The sequence below is a fragment of the Cervus elaphus genome, chromosome 16, assembly GCF_910594005.1.
Source record: "Cervus elaphus chromosome 16, mCerEla1.1, whole genome shotgun sequence".
Taxonomy (NCBI): domain Eukaryota; kingdom Metazoa; phylum Chordata; class Mammalia; order Artiodactyla; family Cervidae; genus Cervus; species Cervus elaphus.
In genome coordinates, this window is record NC_057830.1 from 30,817,312 (window position 1) to 30,841,032 (window position 23,721).

At 40.0% G+C, this 23,721-nt stretch overlaps 1 long non-coding RNA gene across 5 annotated transcripts in view; it reads right to left on the minus strand.

The window, feature by feature from the left end:
• Nucleotides 1-5,213: 5,213 nt before the first annotated feature.
• LOC122710075 overlaps nucleotides 5,214-23,721 on the minus strand; it is a 68,859-nt gene continuing 50,351 nt past the window's right edge. The window contains exons 4-7 of one of the 5 annotated variants that reach the window (XR_006345810.1): nucleotides 16,558-16,835; nucleotides 11,359-11,444; nucleotides 10,005-10,131; nucleotides 5,214-9,272 (exon numbers count right to left, since the gene is read on the minus strand). This is a non-coding gene — a long non-coding RNA (uncharacterized LOC122710075). Of the gene's footprint in view, nucleotides 9,273-10,004; nucleotides 10,132-11,358; nucleotides 11,457-16,557; nucleotides 16,836-23,721 lie in introns of all 5 variants that reach the window. The other 4 variants (XR_006345811.1, XR_006345812.1, XR_006345813.1 and 1 more) reach the window with 4 other exon arrangements.

Here is a 23,721-nt window from a genome sequence, read left to right on the forward strand (position 1 = left end):
AACTGAAAAGTAACTTAGCAAAGGGAAGAAAAGCTGAGGTCCCTCTTAAGGAAAAGCTCTTTACAATCTTCATATGGAGAAGTTTTCCTAAGGAAGATTAAAAAAAAAAACAGAACCCAGAAAGTAAAATAAAATTGGATTTGATGACTTTAAGAGGGATATGTTACTCACTATGAAAGATACCATGAAAAACATTTAAAAAAAAAAAAAAACTAAGTAAATAAAAGCCAACTTGGGAGAAAATATTTGCAAAATATACAACTGTTACAGGAAAGGCAGACAAATTTACCCTGTAGAAAAAGGGTCAAAGGATACAAGCAATTAATGCAAAAATGAAAATACAAATGGCTAGGCCATCCCTAGTGGTCCAGTGGTTGAGTCTGCCTTCCAGTGCAGGGGATATGGGTTTAATCCTTGGTCGGGAAGTAAGATCCCACATGCCACAGAGCAACTGAGCCTCTTCACCACAACTAGAGAAGCCTGTATGCCACAAAGACCTAATGCAGCCAAATATATAATTTTTTTTAAAAAAAGAAATACAAATGGCCAATGAACATTGGACTGAAATGTTCTGTCCAGTCCAATGAACATTGGACTGAGAACGGACTCAGTCTCACCAGTAGGGAGAAAAATTTAGATGAAAAGAAAATGAGATGCTGCTTCTGCCTACCTGGCAAAAATGGAACAGACTGTTAATCTCTAGTGGTGGCAGTCTACAGCCTCCCTTGGAGACTGCTGCATGGAATGCACATTGGTAAACTTGTGTAAATAAATATTGATATGTAGAACATGTGAGTCACTTTATATCAATAGACACGCACCTGTAGCAAGAGGCTCAAAAGCATCTTGGACCTGGGTGCTTCTTAAGAGGTAGGAAGAGTACAGAAACTATGTAGGATGATAATGAGTAAGAAGCACCAACAAATGAATGGGACCAAGAGAAGGCTGTGGGAAGAACCAAAAAGTTAGCAGAAGGGAGAGCAGTCAAATGACCAAGAGAAGGTCCTAATGGGACCACTCTGATGCCCAGGCCAGGGACTGGAGGGGAGTTCACGGGCTGTGACCAGAGCACACGCATGTATAGTTTATTGCACCTACATTTCCATGCAGCAGCAATTACGTGGGACTCTGGTTTGCTGCATCAACACCAATTACTCTATTGTTTACACTAGCCAGTGGCAGGCACTGATGTTACTGGACGGCCCCCTTAAAAAGCTTCAAAAGTGTTTTTCCCGTGTCTTCTGGATTAAGTCCACGTTGCCTTGCAGCAAGAGAACAAGACAGAGCACAAGCGTGAACTGATCTCCTTCCCCTTCCTCCATCTATTTCTCTGAAGTTGTACCTGTTGAAAAAGTACCCTGTGAAATTCAGATGATAAAATAATATCTGACTACAGAGGAAGAAGGGCTTCCCTGGCAGCTCAACTAGTAAAGAATTTGCCTGCAATGCAGGAGACCCCAGTTCAACTTCTGGGTCTGGAAGATCCCCTGGAGAAGGGATAGGCTACCCACTCCTGTATTCTTGGGCTTCCCTGGTAACTTAGATGGTAAAAAATTTGCCTGCAATGCGGGAGACCTGGGTTCAATCCCTGGGTTGGGAAGACCCCTGGAAAAAGGAACAGCTACCCACTCCAGTATTCTGACCTGGAGAATTCCACAACAGATGGCAAGATTGAACATTGACATCTTTGGGATCAATGAACTGAAATGGACAGGAACAGACAAATTTAATTCAAATGACCATTATATCTACTACTGTGGTCAAGAATCTCTTAGAAGAAATGGAGTAGGCCTCATAGTCAACAAAAGACTACAACAAATGCAGTACTTGGGTGCAGTCTCAAACATGAAGAATGATCTCAGCTTGTTTCCAAGGCAAACCACTTGACATCAGAGTAATCCCAGTCTATGCCCCAACCACTAATGCTGAAGAAGCTGAAGTTGATCGATTCTATGAAAGCCTACGAGAACTTCTAGAACTAACACCAAAAAAAGATGTCCCTTTCATCATGTGTGTGTACATGCTAAGTAGCTTTTTTCATGTCCTACTCTTTGTGACCCTATGACTGTAGCCCACCAGACTTCTCTGTCCATGGGGTTCTCTAGGCAAGCATACTGGAATGGATTGCCATGCCCTCCCCCAGGGGATCTTCCTGACCCAGAAATCAAACCCATGTTTCCTATGGCCCCTGCATTGCAGGCAGATTCTTCACCTCTGAGCCAAAAGGATGCCCCGCTTTTGTGATAGAAGATTGGAATGCAAAAGTAGGAAGTCAAGAGATACCTGGAGTAACAGACAAGTTTGGCCTTGAAGTGAAAAAGGAAGCACACCAAAGGTTAACAGAGTTTCATCAAGAGAACACACTGGTCATAGCAAACAAGCTTTTACAACAAACTGAGAGACGATTCTCATATGGACATCACCAGATGGTCAATATCAAAATCAGATTGATTATGTCCTTTGTAGCCAAAGATGGAGAAGCTCGATATAGTCAGCGAAAACAAGACCTGAAGCTGATTGTGTCTCAGATCATGCGCTCCTTATCACAAAATTCAGGCTTCAATTGAAGAAAGTAGGGAAACTACTAGGTGATTCAGGTATGACCTAAATCAAATCCCTTACAATTATGCAGTAGAAGTGACAAATAGATTCAAGGGATTAGATCTGATAGACAGAGTGCCTGAAGAACTATGGACAGAGGTTCATATCATTTCTACAGGAGGCAGTGATCAAAACCATCCCCAAGCGGGGGGGGGGGGGGGGGGGATGCAATAAGGCAAAACAGTTGTCTGAGGGAAAAAAACAGAAGTGAAAGGTAAAGGAGAAAGGGAAAGATATACCCATCTGAATGCAGAGTTCCAAAGAATAGCAAGTAGAGATAAGACAGACTTCCTAAGTGAACAATGCAAAGAAATAGAGGAAAACAATAGAATGGGAAAGACTATAGATCTCTTCAAGAATATTGGAGATACCAAGGGAACATCTCATGCAAAGATGGGCTCAGTAAAGAATAGAAATGGCAAGGACCTAACAGAAGCAGAAGATATTAAGAAGAGGTGGCAAGAATATATAGAAGAACTATACGAGAAAGATCCTAATGACCCGGATAACCATGGGGATGGTGTGGTGACTCTGGTCACCTAGAGCCAGACATCCTGGAGTGTGAAGTCAGTGGACCTTAGGAAACATTACAACAAATAAAGCTAATGGAGGTGATGGAATTCCAGCTGAGCTATTTCAAATCCTAAAGGATGACTCTGTTAAAGTTCTGCACTCAATATGCCAACAAATTTGGAAAACTCAGCAGTGGCCACAGGACTGGAAAAAGTCAGCTTTCATTCCAATCCCATTCTTTGAGAATGTTCAAACTAACATACAATTGCACTCATTTCACATGCTAACAAGTTTATGCTCAAAATCCTTCAAGCAGTACATGAACCAAGGACTTCCAGATGTACAAGCTGGGTTGCAAAGAGGCAGAGGAACTAGAGATAAAATTGCCAACATTCATAGGATCATGGAGAAAGCAACGGAGTTCCAGAAAAATATCTACCTCTGCTTCATTGACTACTCTAAAGCCTTTGACTGTATGGATCACAACAAACTGTGGAAAATTCTTAAAGAAATGGGAATACCAGACCACCTTACTTATTTCCTGAGAAACCTGTATGCAGATCAAGAAGCAACAGTTAGAACCTTACATGAAACAACGGACTGTTGCAAAATGGAAAAGGAGTACAACAAGGCTGTACATTGTCACCCTGCTTATTTAGCTTACATGCAGAATGCATTATGCAAAATGCCAGGCTTGATGAATCACAAGCTAGCATCCAGATTGCCAGAAGAAATATCAACAACCTCAGATAAGCAGATGGTACCACTCTAATGGTAGAAAGTGAAGAAGAACTAAAGAACTTCTTGATGAGAGTGAAAGAGGAGACTGAAAAAGCTGGCTTGAAACTCAGCATTCAATAAGTAAGATTCACGGCATCCAGTCCCATCACTTCATGGCAAATAGAAGTGGAAAAAGTGGAAGCAGTCGCAGATTTTTTTTGAAAATCACTGTGGAATGTGACTGCAGCCATGAAATTAAAAGACGCTTCCTTCTTGGAAGGAAAGCTATGACAAGCATAGACTGTATTGAAAAACAGAAATATCACTTTGCTGACACAAGGTCCATATAATCAAATCTATGATTTTTCTTGTAGTTGTGTACGGATGTGAGAGTTGGACCATGAAGAAGGCTGACTGCCAAAGAATTGATGCTTTTGAACTGTGTTGCTGAAGAAGACTCTTGAGTGTCCCTTGGAATGCAAGATCAAACCAGTCAATCCTAAAGGAAATAAACCCTGAATATTCATTGGAAGGACTGGTGCTGAAGCTGACGTTCCAATACTTTGACCACCTGATGCGAAGAGCCGATTCATTGGAAAAGATCCTGATCCTGGGAAAGATTGAAGGCAAAAGGAGAAGGGGCCAGCAGAGGATGAGATAGTTAGATGGCATCACTGAGTCAAAGGACATGAATTCGAGCAAATTCTAGGAGATAGTGGAGGACAGAGGAGCCTGTCCATGAGGTCACAAAGTCACACATGACTTAGTGATATAACAACAAAAATAACAAATGAAGTTTACAAGACACTGGTCCCTGTCTTCCAGAAGTTTACCATTGAGTCTCTGAAACAGAGAAACACAAACTCACTGGAAGGCAGCCCCCTCTCTCACATTGCTGAGCCGGCGAGTCCTTGGAAAACCTCGTTTTTCTCCTGTCTTCCCCCCACACCTGCCTCCCATCCATTAGCAAGCCCTGTTAGCTCCACCTGGATAACAGGGTCAGTCTGACCATTTCCCATTGCTTCCTCTGCCACCAATCTGGTCTAAGCAGCTGCATCATAAGCACTCTGACTGCTTCTTATCTGGTCTCCCTTCTCCTAAGCTTGCCCACTTCAATCCAGTCTCAATACTGCAGCCAGGGTGATCCCTGGAAGTCAGGTCAAGTCCTCCTCTAAAATTCTGCAATGGCTCCCATTTGAAAGGAAGAGTCAAGATCTCCATGGTGGCCCAGGAGCCCCTACATAATATCTAACCCCTCCCCCATGCGTGCTCTGACGTCACGCTCCATAGCAACACCCCTCCCCCCCCCCCCCTCCAGTTGCACTGCAGTCCTGCGACCAGCCCCTTCTCCCTTTCTCCTCCCTTCTCAGGACTCTTGCACCGTTTATTCTGCCTGCCTGGATCACTCCCTTCTTTTGACTAACCTGCTCCCCTTTCCAAGTCTTTACCTAAAAGTCACCCTCTTAATGAGATTGACCCAGATCCCCACTCCCCTTGCCCCATCTAAAGTTGCTGTCTGTTTTCTCCTCATCTCCCCTCTGCTATTCTGTTTTTTCCATAGAACCTATCATACTATATATTTTACTTATGTATTATGTTTATTCTACACTGACTAGAATTTAAGCTCCATAGTGACATTTTTGTTTGTTTTATTTTCTGATGTAATCCAGAAAGGTTAGAATGAATGAATGAATAAATGACTAAAATGGTCATTAACAAAGACTGTTTATTAAATCTTGAAGCATAGATTAGTGTTTAAAAATTAACAAAATGGGGATCTCATGTTTTCTTAAATAGATGTATATCAACAAGGTACAAGAGGACTTAATTTGGAGATCATTTCGGCCCTTTCAGGCTGAATTCAGACAGTTCAAGGACAAATGTGTGCAATTTAAAGACTGAGCTCTTCAAAATAAAAGACAACACTCAACTTTCTGACCTTCTCCTGAACTTTGGCATTTGTTTATCCAAGCAATCAATTGGCTCTTAAGTATTTTGAGTTCCACTTCAGTAATTCATAAATGCTTTTGATTACTGTGGTGATTATTTAAGGACAAGAAAATAAAATGCCCCAAAAAAAGAAAATTAAATAGGTATTAAGTACTTTTGAACAGTGGATTCACATGCTGTCAGATCTAATGCATGTCAAGTCATGCATTTTCCAGCTGTTTTAAGTCTCAGAGCAGAGCTAACTCTGTCCTGAAAACTGTTCTTACAAAGAAGATAATGAGCACCAATTGGGAATACTCAGGTTGGCTCCAAACTGGCTAATCTCAGAGCTGCTGCTCCAGGAAAGATTTTTCCCATAATTACAGGAGATTGCAACCATGGAAAAATAAAAGGCAGGAGAAATGGAGAAGTAGATATTCTGGAAATATAATCTTGGTTAAAGAGAGAGAAACAACTGTCACAGCAGGAAACAAAGTTATCATGTCTCATTCACAAACACAGTTCAGTCCTGCTAGTCTATTCTGTAAATATCTGAAAATGATAATAGCTCACATCTTTAATTTGAATTAAATTATCTTTTGTGATTTCTGACAACCTTGATTTGTTTGGGATTTTTGTACATAAGCACATACTTAAAGTATTTTACTGTGTTCAGGTTTTGGGTGCCTATTTTAACATTATTTATTTTTAGTGGTTTTTAAAATACATGCTTGTTGTAGAGAATTTTGCAAAGAGTAAAAGGAGATCACCTGAAATTTCACCATACAGTTAACTTTTCCACCTTATTTCTCTTCAGTCTTTTTTTCTGTGCCTGTGTAGTAACTCCAGCTATCCAATCAAACTGTTAAGAAGTTGTCTCTCTCCTCTTTCCAGAGAACTCCAAACCTTCTTGACATGAGCAAGAGGTCAGGCCCCTTTCATTGTCCCTTGAGGGACAGAAAACCAGGAATTTAAACCATTGACTAAAAGGCTCCTTTTGGGGGACTGTTGCTTTTGTTGTAGCCAGATTCAGGAAGTCTGGAGCCAGGCCAGTGTAATGCAGAGACCCTGCAGGAAGAGAAGTGGGGGCCTCAATCAGGTAAGTGTGTCTGATGGTCTAGACCATCCACCAGCAAAGGAAACATGCATCTCTCTACCATGGTCACTGCCATTCTGGTGGAAGCTTCTCTGGAGGAGAGCTCAGAAGCAAAGGAAGCCTCCTTCATTGGTATTGCTCAGGCCATGCAATTGCCGCCTGGAGTCCCCTAAAGTCATGTCAACCTTTCCATTGACACCCACACCCCTACCCCCACCCCATGAGATACACTGTGTTTCTGTAGAGGCTCATCCATATGCAGCAGCATTTGGTCAGGAAGAGGCAAATATCAGCCACACACTGTGTCTCCTACCGGCCTTTCTCATCCACGATTTTACAACTCTGCTACCGGGCTCAGTCTCAAACATCCAATCTAAGCACAGTCTTGTCTGCTCCAAACAGCTTATCAGTGGAACCCTGCAGTGGGAGTGACAGAGGGCTGCCCCACCACATCCCTAAAAATCATGCGGTGAGATGTTATAACACTGGAAATAAAGAAGGATGCCTTCCCCACTTGCCTTGTAAATATCACTGACTCCTAGTTTTGAGAGAACTATAGAGACAATTCACCTCTTCTGCTCTCTGACTTTATTTATCTGAAATGATTCCTCCCAAATTGCTGAAAGCCAGTTACTATAAATTGTTTTTCACTTATTAAAAACAGTATTAAAGATCATATTATAATTGAAGGCAGTTTTTAAAAGAACCAAAAAAGCAGGCAATGAGTGAACATCATTGTCAGCAACAATGGTTCGTTATCAAATGCAGTTTTAGCTATGGGTTATTCATGATGGTGTAGTGTCTACTTGGTGACTGTGCACTGGAGCAGAAAAACATTTTGAACATCAACAAATTATACTTACAAAAACCACTGAACAATAAAACTTGAGTGTTTTGAAATACATACAATATATATATATATAGACACAGAGAGAGAGAGAGAGAGAGAGAGATTCATTTTGAAAACTACTTGCTAAAGAGTATCCTTTCTACCTTTAAATAGGTTACAACTGAACATGGGCATTATTGACACAAAAAAAGAGAATATTTCAACAAAGAACATCTAAGCCATGGATGCAAACAACAACCAATACCTATGAATAAATAATAAACACACAAATAAAGTATGCACACAGTTTATGTACAACATTTGATTTCATATCTGGAGGCTCTATAGAAGAAAAATGATAAGGAGAAAAAAAGCTTTTATTATTCAGGGAAATCATGGTGCTTCAAGAAACATGTGAAAGAAGGAGCGGAAGTGCTGGACAAAGCATTGCTAGGATCAAATTCCTGACGTGAGAGAGGCTGGGTGCAGACCTGGTCTTGTGAGTGAAAAACCACATGGAAGTCTAATGCAGACACCAGATGGCCTGAGGTGGGGAGAGTGAGTTCATGGGTTCTAGGGAGAGAAAGGACATTTGCAGGACACTTACAGCCCATCATATTTCTAGATTATTGAGGAAAACAAGAGCCAAGTCTCAATCGATGTTTACTCTTTATAGAGATCCTTCAAGTTATACTGCCTCAGACTAATTCTCCCAGAAGGAATAAATGCAAATTTGCTGTCCAGTAAAGTTAACTGTATTCCCATCAGTGACTTCCTTGCTTTGAGAGGAACAATTATCTTGGGAGTTAAAGAGCACAACACCGTGATATGTAAGACATTAGTAACTTTGTGGAAAACTTGAGTTTTCACAATAGGGATAGACAGCATCAGGAGGGACCTCTTAAAATAGTTGGGAGCAAAGCTGGGAATTCCAAATCAAATTTTACTATGCTAAACTTAGGAATCTTTCTTCTCAGTGTTAATTGCTCTCTATCTTTGATCACCACTGAAGACGTTCATCCCACTATCATAAAACGTTCTTGAAAATTATTCCTGGAGACATCACTCCTCCTCCATGGCTCTACCCATTCCCTTTCCCTCTTCATGAGAGTCCAACCAGCATGGTGACCTGCAATGGGGTTTATTGGCCCTCCAGAGGGCTCTGCAGGAAGGGCACAATTCCACTGATACACACTAGCTCCATCAAACTTCTGGAACTTTTCCCAAAATGTCTCCACTATAGGCATCTGGAGCACATTGACTTTCTCTCTTCAAATGTTTAAGTTTTCTTCTGCTTGATGACTTCTTTCTCCTCCTCATTTCCTGTCTTAGGTCAAGATAAATGAATTTTTCACTGGGAAAGCCATTTGGATCTCTGAGGCTTTAACTCCTAATTCATGTTATCTAGTCCATTGCCTTTAGGTTTTCTCCAGCTCATTTTACCCTTGTCTTGACTGTTGTCTTCTGTAGTTCTGTATCCGCACAAGCTAGGAGTCTTCTGAAAGCCCCTCCTATGTGAGTAGCTGCCTTGTTGTACCTCTTCGATATTCACTCCACAGATAGAGGATCAAACGGTAGGAATTTCTGACCAAGCAAAGAACAGAATAGATTATATGGGAATTAATTATGTACTTACTTATTTTATTCTATAGAACATGCTTTCTGATATTAAGCCACTCTGCCCAATCATCCATGCAAAGGAAGGATCTTTCAAAGACACGGTAGGAAAGTTTTTAATCCTCGGTCCTGGTTTAGATATAAGAATATGACAGAGTGATCTGAGCAATCAGTTTCCAATATGATATGATCTGTGGGTTTGAAGAGGTCTTGTTTATCTACCCTAGTCCTTAGAATAGTGTCAATAAAGATTTATCCTTTTGGATTAACTTTATCATGATAATATATTTGAAACCTAAAACTGGGTTTCGAATGACACACAGGGACAGAATAGATTATGTGCAAACAGATGAAATTCTCAAAGAAATGTATGTCCTTATTCTGTAAGTATGAACAAATTACTTGAAGTGGTATTCCTCAAAATGCTATCAGTCATTCTTACCTTTCTGTGAATTAATCTTATTATGAAATTACTTTACTGCTTTCAACTACTCACAATAAAGGGAAGAGCATTTTTTTTTAAATGAAGATAATCATGAAATATGGAGTTTTGTCCCCCAGTAGACTTGCCTTGGCAGAGAATATAGACACCTGGGTAGATAATGGTTAGGAAGTCAGGAGGAAGGCTCTACCAAAATAGGCAAACAGTGCCTTCACGCCTATAGACGAAAACCTCCAAAAAGCAGGAAAGCTAATCACCATGTTGTTTCTTCCCAAAGGAAGTGCTCAGGGTATAGCCTTGTATCCACTTCAGCCATAGTCTTGGTCAAGAGCATCAACTTCTGAAGAGTACTTCCTGGTTCAAGTTACTATTGCAGACAAAAAGCTGAAAACAAATAACATGGAAACAAATAAAAGGGGTCACTGACTCAGGGATCAAAACACTAGCCAGCTCCCCCAAGAAACCAATGGTAGGTTAACAGACTTCTTAAAAATCACTTCTTTATGGGGTTTATTTATTTATTTATTTATTTTTATGGGGTTTATTTAATAAAGATGAAAACACAGTACACTTTTGCAAGGCATTTTTTCTTCAATTGTGTTGTTTACTGTGTTGCATAAGTGGCAAACTCTTTTATACTCTTGCCAAAAAGAAAAGTAGGGGGAGGACTAAGAAAGAATGTTCTCCAGAGGAGAATCCAAAAGGAAAGAATTGGCAAAATGTTCTGAAATAATGGCAGATAGTTCTGCTGGTCCCATATTGGACTTTATCTTGAAAAGATCGTGTATTAAATTATATAGGGCTCTTAAAAATTCAAAGAACTCTTACTTTGACAAAACATTTTTCTATCATCTGGTTAGAATTCTTGGACCAGTTAGCTCAGATCTGCTATTTCCTCCCCATGTGTTTTGCAAACCATGGGAAGAGGGGGTCATTTTTTTTTGCAGGAGTCAGGAATGAGACGCAATTATGGGGGCCTGTGTACAGGATGGATGATATTGTCCCCCAAGCCAGCCAACATAGAAGACCACTTGTCTGCATCCAGGCACTGCTGATTGAATTTGGCCTGATGTATCTTACAAAGGGCCTTATCAGCCAGCTCTCCTCCTCTGTTTATTTAGAAAGAAACCATTGTGTGATGTGGTTATTCTAACAAGGACTGCAGAGCAAGTACTGCTTTTGACATGATGAATCTTCAGAGTGCATGTGTGTATGCACGTGCATACACACACACACACACACACACACACACACACACACACACACACACACACACACACACACACACACACACACACACACACAGTCCCAGAGGCTCTCCTGCCTGGTATGTATGGAAAAGCCTCAGATTGGAGCTTATATATCTGAAGTTCCAGCAGACAGATTTGCAGTCAGACAGAGGATTTGCTATCCTCAGTCTTAACCAACAATATTTTGGGGGGCAGTTTATATTCAGAAATCCTGTGTGTTGGAATGCTGGAATAACAGCAATTTTTGGTAATTTGCCTGGGTTTGCATTTGTATTTTCTTTGGCCTAATCTGCTTAATTAAGACCTGAACTCTGGCTGGCTGCCAGCATTCACAGAGCATGTAGGCACCAGATTGACTTACCTCTATTTCTGTTGACTGAAAAATGACATTCCTCTTGCTTTGTGAGCCTCTCACCCTGGGGAAAGGCATATATTGAATCCACTTGCCTGAAAATAAAACTTTAAGTAAACAAAGATACAAAGTGAATGTACCCATTTTCCCATTTATCCCTCATCCTCTAAAAATCAAGAAGTGTTAATAAGGACTCCATCTCAAAGGGAAACCAGTAGTGAGCACAAACTAGTTCTTACTGAACAGATGAGGGTTCATTCGGAAAGAAACATTTAGGCATATACTGACATGTCTGCTGAGCAGCCCCCATGTTCAAGCACCGATGGGAAGTCTAGACAAAGGTCCCCCAATCTTGCTTAAGTCCAGAAAGGGACAGAGACGTGTTCATAGCAAGCTCTCACATAAGCCAGCATGGAAGAAAGACTGTTTTGGAGATGCAAGCAATGTGCCCAGAAAGGGACTTTGTTTTCTTCTGGGAGGTGGGGTTCCTGCAGAGGCCTCATCTGAACTGAAACTCTTTCCCATCAGTAGCAGTCACATACATATGCCCTGACATGGAACAGCACAAAATGAAACACACTTTCCTTCCCAGTGAATTGGAACATCCATATGCATATGTATGCCTGTACATATGTGTTTGTAGGTGTGTATGTGTGTGTGTGCTTGTGTATTAGTCACTCTGTCATGTCCAACTTTTTGTGACCCATTGGACTCTAGTCCGCCAGGCTCCTCTGTCCATGGAATTCTCCAAAAAGAATACTGGAGTGGGTATCCATTCCCTTCTCCAGAGGATCTTCCCAACCCAGGGATTGAAATCTGGTCTCCTGCATTGCAGGTGTATTCTTTACCATCTGAGCCACAGTGATAAATTAAGGAGAAGAAAAATAGTTGATAAGTTTTTATGACATATATATTGCTGTGGCTTCCGAGATGGTGAAGTGGTAAAGAATCTGCCTGCCAGTGCAGGAGACACAGAAGATGTGTGTTTGATTCTTAGGTTAAGAAGATCCCTTGGAGTGGGAAATGGCAACCTACTTCAGTATTCTTGCCTGGAAAATTCCATGGACAGAAGAGCCTGGTGGGCTACAGTTCATGGGTTGCAAAGAGTCAGACATGACTGAGCTTGTACGAATGCACAAATATTGCCTTAACTATTTTTCTATATTCTAAATTCAGTTGAGTTCAGTTCCGTTGCTCAGTCATGTCCGACTCTTTGCAACCCCATGGACTGCAGCACGCCAGGCCTCCCTGTCCATCACCAACTCCCGGAGTTTACCCAAACTCAAGTCCATTGAGTTGGTGATGCCATCCCACCATCTCATCCTCTGGCATCCCCTTCTCCTCCCACCTTCAATCTTTCCCAGCATGAGGGTCCTTTCCAATGAGTCAGTTCTTCGCATCAGGTGGCCAAAGTATTGGAGTTTCAGCTTCAACATCAGTCCTTCCCATGAACACACAGGACTGATTTCCTTTAGGATGGACTGGCTGGATCTCCTTGCAGTTCAAAAGAACTCTCGAGAGTCTTCTCCAACACCACAGTTCAAAAGCATCAATTCTTCAGTGCTCAGCTTTCTTTATAGCGCTCAGCTTTCTTTCTTTCTCTCTCACAACCATACATGACTACTGGAAAAACCATAGCTTTGACTAAACAGACCTTTGTTGGCAAAGTAATGTCTCTGCTTTTTAATATGCTATCTAGGTAGGTCATAACTTTCCTTCCAAGGAATAAGCGTCTTTTAATTTCATGGCTGCAATCACCATCTGCAGTGATTTTGGAGCCCAGAAAAATAAACTCTGACACTGTTTCCCCATCTATTTGCCATGAAGTGATGGGACCAGATGCCATGATCTTAGTTTTCTGAATGTTGAGCTTTAAGCCAACTTTTTCACTCTCCTCTTTCACTTTCATCAAGAGGCTCTTTAGTTCCTCTTCACTTTCTGCCATAAGGGTGGTGTCATCTGCATATCTGAAGTTGTTGATATTTCTCCTGGCAATCTTGATTCCAGTTTGTGCTTCATTCAGCCCAGAATTTCTCATGATGTACTCTGCATATAAGTTAAATAAGCAGAGTGACAATATACAGCCTTGACGTACTCCTTTTCCTATTTGGAACCAGTCTGTTGTTCCATGTCCAGTTCTAACTGTTGTTTCCTGATCTACATACAGATTTATCAAGAGGCAGGTCAGGTGGTCTGGTATTCCCATCTCTTTCAGAATTTTCCACTTTATTGTGATCCACAAAGTCAAAGGCTTTGGTGTAGTCAATAAAGCTGAAATAGATGTTTTTCTGGAATTCTCTTGCTTTTTCAATGATCCAGGAGATGTCGGCAATTTGATCTCTAGCTCCTCTGCCTTTTCCAAATCCAGCTTGAACATCTGGAAGTTCACTATTCATGTATTGCTGAAGCCTGGCTTGGAGAATTTTGAACATTACTTTACTAGCGTGTCAGATGAGTGCAATTGTGCAGTAGTTTAAGCATTCTTTTGCATTACCTTTCTTTGGGATTTGAATGAAAACTGACCTTTTCCAGTACTGGGGCCACTGCTCCTGGGTTTTCCAAATTTGCTGGCATATTGAGTGCAGCTCTTTCACAGCATCCTCATTTAGGATTTGAAATAGCTCAACTGGAATTCCATCACGTCCCCTAGCTTTGTTCATAGTGATGCTTCCTAAGGCAAACTTGACTTCACATTCCAGGATGTCTGGTTCTAGGTGAGTGATCACACCATCATGATTATCTGGGTCATGAAGATCTTTTTTGTACAGTTCTGTGTATTCTTGCCACTCTTCTTAATATCTTCTGCTTCTGCTAGGTCCATACCATTTCTGTCCTTTATTGAGCCCATCTTTGCATGAAATATTCTCTTGGTATCTCTAATTTTCTTGAAGAGATCAGCAGTCTTTCCCATTCTGTTGTTTTCCTCTATTTCTTTGCAGTGATCACTGAGGAAGGTTTTCTTATCTCTCCTTGCTATTCTTTGGAACTCTGCATTTAACTGTACATATATCACATATATGGTGGTGCTAGTGGTGCTAAGTTGCTTCAGTGAAGTCTGACTCTTTGCAACCCTATGGAATGTAGCCTGCCAGGCTCCTCTATCCCTGGGATTCTCCAGGAAAGAATACTACAGTGGGTTACCATGCCCTTCCCCAGGGGATCTTCCCAACCCAGGGATAGAATCTGCATCTCTTATGTCTCCTGTATTGGCAGGTGGGTTCTTTACCATTGGTACCACCTGGGAAGTGGGAGCCTGGCGGGCTATAGTCCATGGGGTTTCAAACAGCTGGACATGACTAAGCAACTAAGCATACACACATATATATATACACTATAAGTTTAAACAAACATATATAAGCATATATATACACCATTATTGGCTAAGTTCCTATCTTTTTACATATCTAAATTAACTATTTTATTCAAGAATAATTGACAAACAATACTATGTTAGCTCTAGATGCACATAAAGTGAGTCAGTATTTCTTTACATCACAAAGTGATCATACATGGCAGTTACATGGCAAGCTCAGTGCAATCAATCATAATGGAGTTTAACTTTTCTTGTTCAAATCCTGGCTCACCCCATCCACCATGTCTAATTGTGAAGTTACTTAAAACTATTAATATTCTCCTCTACAAAATAAGGATGATGACCATACCTGTGTCATGGGATTGTTACAAATCTTTAGTGAGACAATATATACAAGACACTTAGCATATTCTTTGGTACAAAGTGAGCATTCAATAATGTCATAGATCACTATATACAAATGAAATAAATACACACATCATGCAACTTAGACAATAGAATTGGTTTCCTTATAATTAGTTTACTGTATTTCACTAACCGTATAATAATCGAATTATTAAAATACCATAGACTAAGCAATAGGCCAACACTTTCTTTTCTACTTGTATTGATTTTTCTTTCCAGATCAGCCATAATTCAAGTCATGTTCATGTAAATGCAAGGGCATTTGTAAAGGTCAATAAAGGTGGTGATTCCCAGTTGTTATAACTCATCAAGACAGACTTAACATCAATGAGAACTGTATTTTGAGATTCCTGTTATCCATCGTGCCTCTGTGTGATGAATCACCACAGATAGGTCCTCATAACTATAAAAGGCATTCATGTAAATGCAAAAAAAACAGGTCATTGCGAGATATTTTGGTTTGTAACTCTTCCTCACAAGACTTTATGACCTTTCTAAAGATGGCCACATTTATCACAGCCTCTCCCACAGCAAATGGCAGCACATTTGGTTTATCTAGAATGGTTGCTGGGCTTCCCAGGTGGCACAGTGGTAATAAAATGTACCTACCAATGCAGGAGATGCAAGAGACACAGGTTCCATTCCTGGGTCAAGAAGATTCCCCTAAAGTAGGAAATAGCAACCCATTCCAGTATTCTTGCCTAGAAAACTCCATGGACAGAGGAGCCTGGCAGGTTACAGTTCATGGGGTTGCCAAGAATGGGACATGACTGAGCAACTGAGCACACACACAGAGGACTGTTGGCATGAATAGGGAAGAAACAAGCACCTCCTTATTTCTGAATGTAGGGCGTATGACATGTGACTTGATCAATTTGATTTAATGGCACAAAACTTCGTAGCCTTTGCCTGATTACAAATCTTCAAAGACTATCTCTAACCAAAGAGTCACATTCAAAATTTTAATCTATGTAGGAAATGGAAGATTTATGCAGTCTTTCTGTAAGAAAGTATGTTAGGTTCTGAGAAACACAAATAGTAGCTACTCAATATTTGTGTTAGGGAACAGTGTCTGTGCCACAGGGCTTAGGAATGCTATCTTATAGAAATTTGTGAGAAAATATCCAGAACTTTAGAAAAAATAAAAAGCATAGACACTTAGGCCAGTGATGATAGGGACCATCTTCTTGAGAAGTGCTCAAAAAGAAATTGAAGTATTCATTTAATAAAATTTCCCTTCAATACTAGTTTCAAGACATTCCTATTTACATAATGAAGATTTTCTTGATCACTGTGGCCACTGATGAACCAATTCTCCACCTTCTAAATTTCTAGAGCAATGGCTGTTTGTGTGCACCTCCTGCCATAGGACATGGAGTATAGAGTTCATTATGTTTTCTGTGAAAATTCACCAGCTCCCAGTCTTGATTCTAAGCTGAGTCCAACCCCAAGCTCTATTCCCCTGTGACTGATCATGACTTAAGTAACACCTTGCCATCACACAATTCCTTGCCAAGTGAATACTTCATCCACAGTAAGATGCTTGCAGATTAGAATCCTTGATATGTGGAGTTTTCATGTTTCTTCACTTCTTCAGGAGACACTGGACTTTATTGCTATGCAAGAAATTCCCTCACTGTAGGTGAGTCTACATATGCTATATGCCAGACAAGAGCCACTTGAGTTACTTGAGCTGAGTTACCATCTGCCCAGGGGTTAATCTGGATGGGAGTGTTTCCAGTTTATGTTGTATGTCTGTGTAAAGATACTGGGCCAATCAGAAAGCAGATAATAAAAACAAGTGAAATTAGTAACATAAATATATAAATAACATATTATGAATAAACAACTATACCATAAGGAGATTTCAGAAAGACAAATGTGGGTTATTTGAAAATACTAATAAAATTAACAAACCTCTGGTAAGATTGAACAAGAAGTTTGTTTAAAAAAAAAAAAAGAAGATTTTTCATACTTCCATTCCCAGCCTAGACGGAGTATAAGGAATAGGATCTACAAAACCACCTGAAAAAAAAACAAACAAACACAATAGAAAAAATATTTGAAACAATGGTTTTCAACACTTTGGACATCAGAGACAAAAGACCATGGTCCCTAAGAGGCACAGAAAAAATAAGATAAGGCCTAGGATTGTTTCATATTTATACCTTGCGAGAGATTCTAAGCCACAGCATGGGAATGGAGAGCTCAGGCAGGTCCCCAAATCAAAGAGCTGAAGATAAACATTTGGATAGGGTAAGGTGGCTGGAGTTCACAGGGCAGCATACAAAGAGGGTAGCTGCATAGACAGAGAACTCCAGAGATAGCTAGAGGTTTTCCTTTATGTATGCAATATAGTGAGCAGTGCATATATGTGAGGAGACTACTCAAGTCTGGGGAAAGATCTTCCCCAAAGACTTAGATACAACAGCACCTGGCATGCACACAAGATGGTCAGCAGTGTCTGTTACCACCAGGAAAACAATACAATTCATCTAGCATTGAATAGAATATTCAGAAATGGGGATAATTAGCACTAGACTAAACACTACCCTGGTCCCAACTGATAAATACTAAAATCAGTCTGCCTCCAAGTAACTCAACAGCATCCTATAGAAAAAAAATAAAGAATATTTAGAAGAATGCAAGAACATCCAGCATGTTTGGCATCCAATCAAAAACTACCAGGCATACGAAGAAGCAAGAAAATGCAAGCCACAATGATGGGAAAAAAATCAATCAAAAGATTATACATTGCAAAAGGGAAGAACAGTTGGCTTGAGAACATAGCAAGAGACACCATCTAAAGTCAGATACAAAGGAAAAAGTTTCTCAAAACGAAAACAAGAAACAGAGCTTCACTAAGCTGTGAGACCACATCAAGTGACCTAATATGCACAAAATTGAAGTCTTCAAAGGGAAGGGTGCTGGAGAAGACTCTTCAGAGTCCCTTGGACAGCAAGGAGATCAAATCATTTAATCCTAAAGGAAATCAACCCTGAATATTCACTGGAAGGATTGATGATGACGCTCCAGTACTTCGACCACCTGAGGCAAACAGCCAACTCATTGGAAGAGACCCTAATGTTGGGAAAGATTGAAGCCAAAAGGAGAAGGGGAAGGAGAGGATGAGTGGTTAGATAGCGTCACTGGGTCAATGGACATGAATTTGAGCAAACTCCGGGAGATAGTAGAGGACAAAGGAGACTGGAGTGCTGCAATCCATGGGGTCAGAAAAAGCTGGACATGACTTAGTGACAGAACAACAACAACAGAGACCCTAGCCAGCATGTTGACTTCTTAAGTAGACCATCAGGAGTAAGAGATCAACAGTTAAAAGAGTAGAGAATATGGGAATCACACCCAAACTTCACCCAGTACCTGGCACAAAGTATATGTTAGTGCCTGGCATTATTATTCTATTATTACTCTTATTCCCAGCCATCCTAAATCTTAGTAGCAATTCTCCTCAAAAAATTCTTCCAGCTGTACACTCTGCTTCATCTCTGTAGATGGGACCAGTGTTTTCTCTGAGAAAGGATTGTCCCCAGGTCATCACCAGGACCTTTAGAACATGTTTGAATGGTATCTGAACTGGGCTCAGTTTGTGGCTTCACCATGTAGTAAACATGTCACCTTGGACAAATTACTTAAATTCTCTGGCTTCAGTTTCTTCATCTGTAAAATAAAAATGGTATTTATCTCAGGGTTGTAATGAGGATTAAATTAGATAGTATGTGTAAAATGCTTAGAACAGTGCTTACCACATGGCAAACTATAAATTTTTGTTATCATTACCATCAACAATTTAAGATTATTCTATTAACATCCAAAACTTTAATATTGCTTCTTGTCATTGTAGAGACTGTCTCCCTTAGAACTGAAAAATTATATGATACAGTTATTTCTTATCTATTATATAACTGGATTTCTAAAATCCAAAGATATAAGCTAGTGTAGTTGATTTGCATTTCATTTTCATGTGTTTTACTTTTCTTACTGCCCCCTTCATTTCTTATTTTTCTATTATTGCTCACTACAAGTATGATAAAAATTAACCACATCTGTTATTTATCTTTTCATCCTGGGGCAAGGCAAATGTGTATAGTTCCCTCAGCATAACAGGAACCATATGGAGCCCATGGAATTATATGTATTATCAGTTTACAAATTCAAACTTTTCCAAAGATTGTCCACTAGCAGCCCAGGGTTCTTGGGTGCAAGAGTTTGCACTGTGATGTTTATACTCCGCAAACATGTTGGTATAAAACATGCTTGCAGCTGGCGCCTCATCAGAGTGATGGGGCTTAAAAGTGGTTTCCAGTGGTTCTCAGACTCTGCTATACATTAGAATTGCTTCAGGGGCTTTAAAATTCCCTGTTCTCAGGCCACACCTCATACCAGTTAAATTAAAATATGTTGGGTAGAACAGATTGGCAATGGCATCAGTATTTTTTTTTCTTTTTAATTTTTAAGTTGATTCCAACCTGCAAGCAATTTTGAGAAGCAGCAAGAGCTTTAAAAAAAAAAAAAAAAAAAAGAAAGACTAAATTATTTGGTCACTATAAGGGGAAAGACCAAAACACACTTTAGCTTGATGCCATTTGTTGCCATCCTCCTTAGGTGATGCACATGTCAGTGTGAAAATTTTATCTCAGATCCCAATTAGTATCCCTGAAGAGCAGCACCTCATGAATATCCTTCTCAAACAGCGAGCACTGATTGACTAGGCCCAGAGGATACAATCTTGCTCTATTAAAAATAAGAGAGAAAGAGAGAGACGAAGAGAAGAAACTTAATCCATTTGTCCAATGTTCAAGTCAATTGCTCTTCACTCAACAAGTTACATCCAGGGCTTAACACAAGTTCTGTGTCTGTTATGCTTAATCACATACAGTTGGCCTTCAGACGGAGATCAGAAGGTGACATACAAGGTACGTTCCAGGCACCAGCTGGCTCCAATTCAGTGTCCTGGAAAGAGCTATGCTGAACAGTGGGTCACTTTTCAGAGGATGGCCCACTGGACGCCTCTTAGAAGACAATCTGCTTTGATCTTGAAGGGCATGTTCACTCTCATGAAAATCTCTGGGTCCCACAGTCCCTACAATGAGCTCAGTGTCTACAGAATCCTTTCCCAAGTCGTCGTCTTGCTGCAGAGAAACAATGAGGCACTTGAATTTTCTATGAAAAGCTGTGTTGCCATCAAGAACTGGATCCCTCATCTTGATTTCTTTTTTTTTAAATAGAAATAAAATTTCAAACAATAACTCTCCTTTGATATGTAAAGATGTCTTGCTCCGTAGAACTGACCTCTGATTGGTTTGGGTTAGAGATTTTAGTGATTACAGATTATCTGTAAAATGAGAGACTAGGCTCTGAAATGATATAATCTCTGAGACTACTTCTCGTTCTTAAGTTTAAGGTTATCTGATTCTGACCATCTAGAGGTAGCTTTGTATAGTTAAAATTAGACAAAGGTTAAAGTACCAATTTTACTATTTATTTTAGGCAAATTACTTATTCTTTCTGGACCTAAACTTTTGCACTTCTGAAAGGTGATTTTCTTTATTTTTGCCCACTCCCCCCAGATCTAGAGTCAGATGGCTAAAGGCACGTATCCTAGAATCAAACTGCACATTCTGTACCCCAGCCAAGCAGACTCAGCTATGTCATTTTGAATAAGTTATTTAACATCCCCATGCTTTACTTCCTTTCCTTATAAAATTGGAATGTTTACAATTGATATTTCATAAGGTGATCACAGGGATTAAATATGCTAATGTGTGTTAAACCTAGCACAAAATCTGACAAATAATAAACAATTAAACATAAAAACCATTGCTATCATCATCATATCATCACTGTAAAATGACACTGTATGAATAGCATAGTTATAGATACAGAAGACATGTACATTCCCATCCCCCTTGTCCTCCCTTATTTCCAAGAATCCTCAGTCCTGAAAGCTTTCTTAACACCTGAGACCACAACTGTCAGAGCCTCAGTCTCAGTTGAGGAAAGAGGGACAAACAGAAAAGAAACTCTTCATATTTCTGTTTCTAATTCCTTTCTTATTTCTTCCTATTTCTTATAAACTCTGTATTAGCAAAATAAGTTAGGGAAAATCTAATCTTTTCCTTTCTTTACTTAAACCACTCAATGCCTAATAAAATATTCCTCAGTTTTCCAGAGGTAAAATATAAATTTCCTCTGCAGGGATGAACAAATGGAAGTAAATTACCAGATTTTTAATTAATATATAGTTGATTTACAAAATTATATTAGTTTCAGGTGTGATTTGATATTTTTAGAGATTATACTCCATTTAAAGTTGTTACAGAATAATGACTATATTTCCCTAGTTGTACAATATACCCTTGTTGCTTATTTATTCTACATAGTAGTTTGTATCTCTTAATTCCATACTCTGATCTCCTCCATTCCCATTTCCCTCTTCCTACTGGTAACCACTCGTTTGCTCTCTATATCTGTAAATCAGTTTGTGTTTTGTTATATACATTCATTTGCTTTATTTTTTGGATTCCAAATATAAGTGAAAACATAAAGTATTTACTGTTTTCAGTCTGACCTGTTTCACTAAGCATAATACCCTCTAGGTCCATTTACATTGTTGCAAATGGCAGAAGTTCATCTTTTATGATGAGGAAGTAACACTCTAACAGAGTTTTACCAAGAGAAGGCACTGGTCATGTTGCAGGAAGGGGGACCCCTTCCAGGGCCCGAAACTGGGCTCTTGTCTAACACTCGGAAATGAATTGTCCGAGGAGACACATGCTGACAAAGCAAGAGATTTTATTGGGAAAGGGCACCCGGGTGGAGAGCAGTAGGTAAGGGAACCCAGGAGAACTGCTCTACCGCGTGGCTCGCAGTCTTGGGTTTTATGGTGATGGGATTAGTTTCCGGGTGGTCTTTGGCCAATCATTCTAATTCAGAGTCTTTCCTGGTGGTGCACGCATCGCTCAGCCAAGATGGATGCTAGCAAGAGGGATTCCGGGAAGTGGACGGACAGGTAGTGTCTCCTCTCGATCTTTCCCGATCTTTCCTGAACTCTTCCGGCTGGTGGTGGCCTATTAGTTCCGTATTCCTTATCAGGATCTCCTGCCATAAAACAACTCATGCAAATGGTTACTATGGTGCCTGGCCAGGGTGGGTGGTTTCAATCAGTGTGCTTCCCCTAACAGTCATAGCAAACACCCTCTTCCAAGAACACAAGAGATGACTATACACATCGATATCACCAGATGGTCAATACCAAAATCAGATTTACTATATTCTTTGCAGCTGAAGATGGAGAAGCTCTAGACAGTCAGCAAAAACAAGAGTGGGAGCTAACTGGTTCAGGTGCTTTTGCAAAATTAAGCCTCAAATTGAAGAAAGTAGTGGGAAAAACTAGGCCATTCAGGTATGATCTAAATCAAACATATTATGATTATACAGTGTAGGTGACCAAGAGATTCAAGGGATTGGATCTGGTAGACAAATTGCCTGAAGAACTATGGACAGAAGTTTGTAACATTGTACAGGAAGTGATGACCAAAACCATCCCCAAGAAAAAGAATGCAAGAAGGCAAAGTGGTTGTCTGAGGAGGCCTTACAAATACCTGAGAATAGAATAGAAGTGAACGGCAAAGGAGAAAGGGAAAGATATATCCATCTGAATGCAGAGTTCCAAAGAATAGCAAGGAGAGATAAGAAAGCCTTCCTTAGTGATCAGTACAAAGAAATAGAGGAAAACAATAGAATGGGAACCACTAGAGATCTCCTCAAGAAAATTGGAGATACCAAGGGAACATTGCATGCAAAGATGGGCTCAATAAAGGACATAAACCACAAGGATCTGACAGAGGAAGAAGAGATTAAGGAGAGGTGGCAAGAAGACACAGAAGAATTGTACAAAAAAGAAATTAATAACCCAGATGACCACAATGATGTGGTCACTCTCCTAGAACCATCCTAGAATGTGAAGTCAAGTGGGCTTTAGGGAGCATTACTATGAACAAATAAAGAGGAGGTGATGGAATTCCAGCTGAACTATTTCAAATCCTAAAAGATGATGCTGTTAAAGTGTTGCACTCAATATACCAGCAAATTTGGAAAACTCAGCAGTGGCCACAGGACTGGAAAAGTTCAATTTTCTTTCCAGTCCCAAAGAAGGGCAATGCCAAAAACTGTTCAAACTACTGTATAATTGCGCTCATTTCCCATGCTAGCTAGGTAGTGCTCAAAATCCTTCAAGTTAGGCTTCAACAATATGTGAACCAAGAAATTCCAGATGTATAAGTTGGATTTAGAAAAGGCAGAGGAACCAGAGATCAAATTGCCAACATTCAATGGATCATAGAAAAAGAAAGGGAATTCCAAAAAAAATAAAATCTACTTCTGCTGCATTGACTATATTAAAACCTTTGACTGTGAATCACAACAAACTGTGGGAAATTCTTAAAGATATGGGAATACCAGACCACCTTACTTGTCTCCTGAGAAATCTGTATGCTGGTCAAGAAGCAACAGTTAGAACCAGACCTGGAGTGACTGATTGGTCCAAAATTGGGATAGGAGTACAACAAGGCTGTATATTGTTTCCCTGCTAATTTGACTTATATACAGAGTACACCATGTGAAATGCCTGGCTG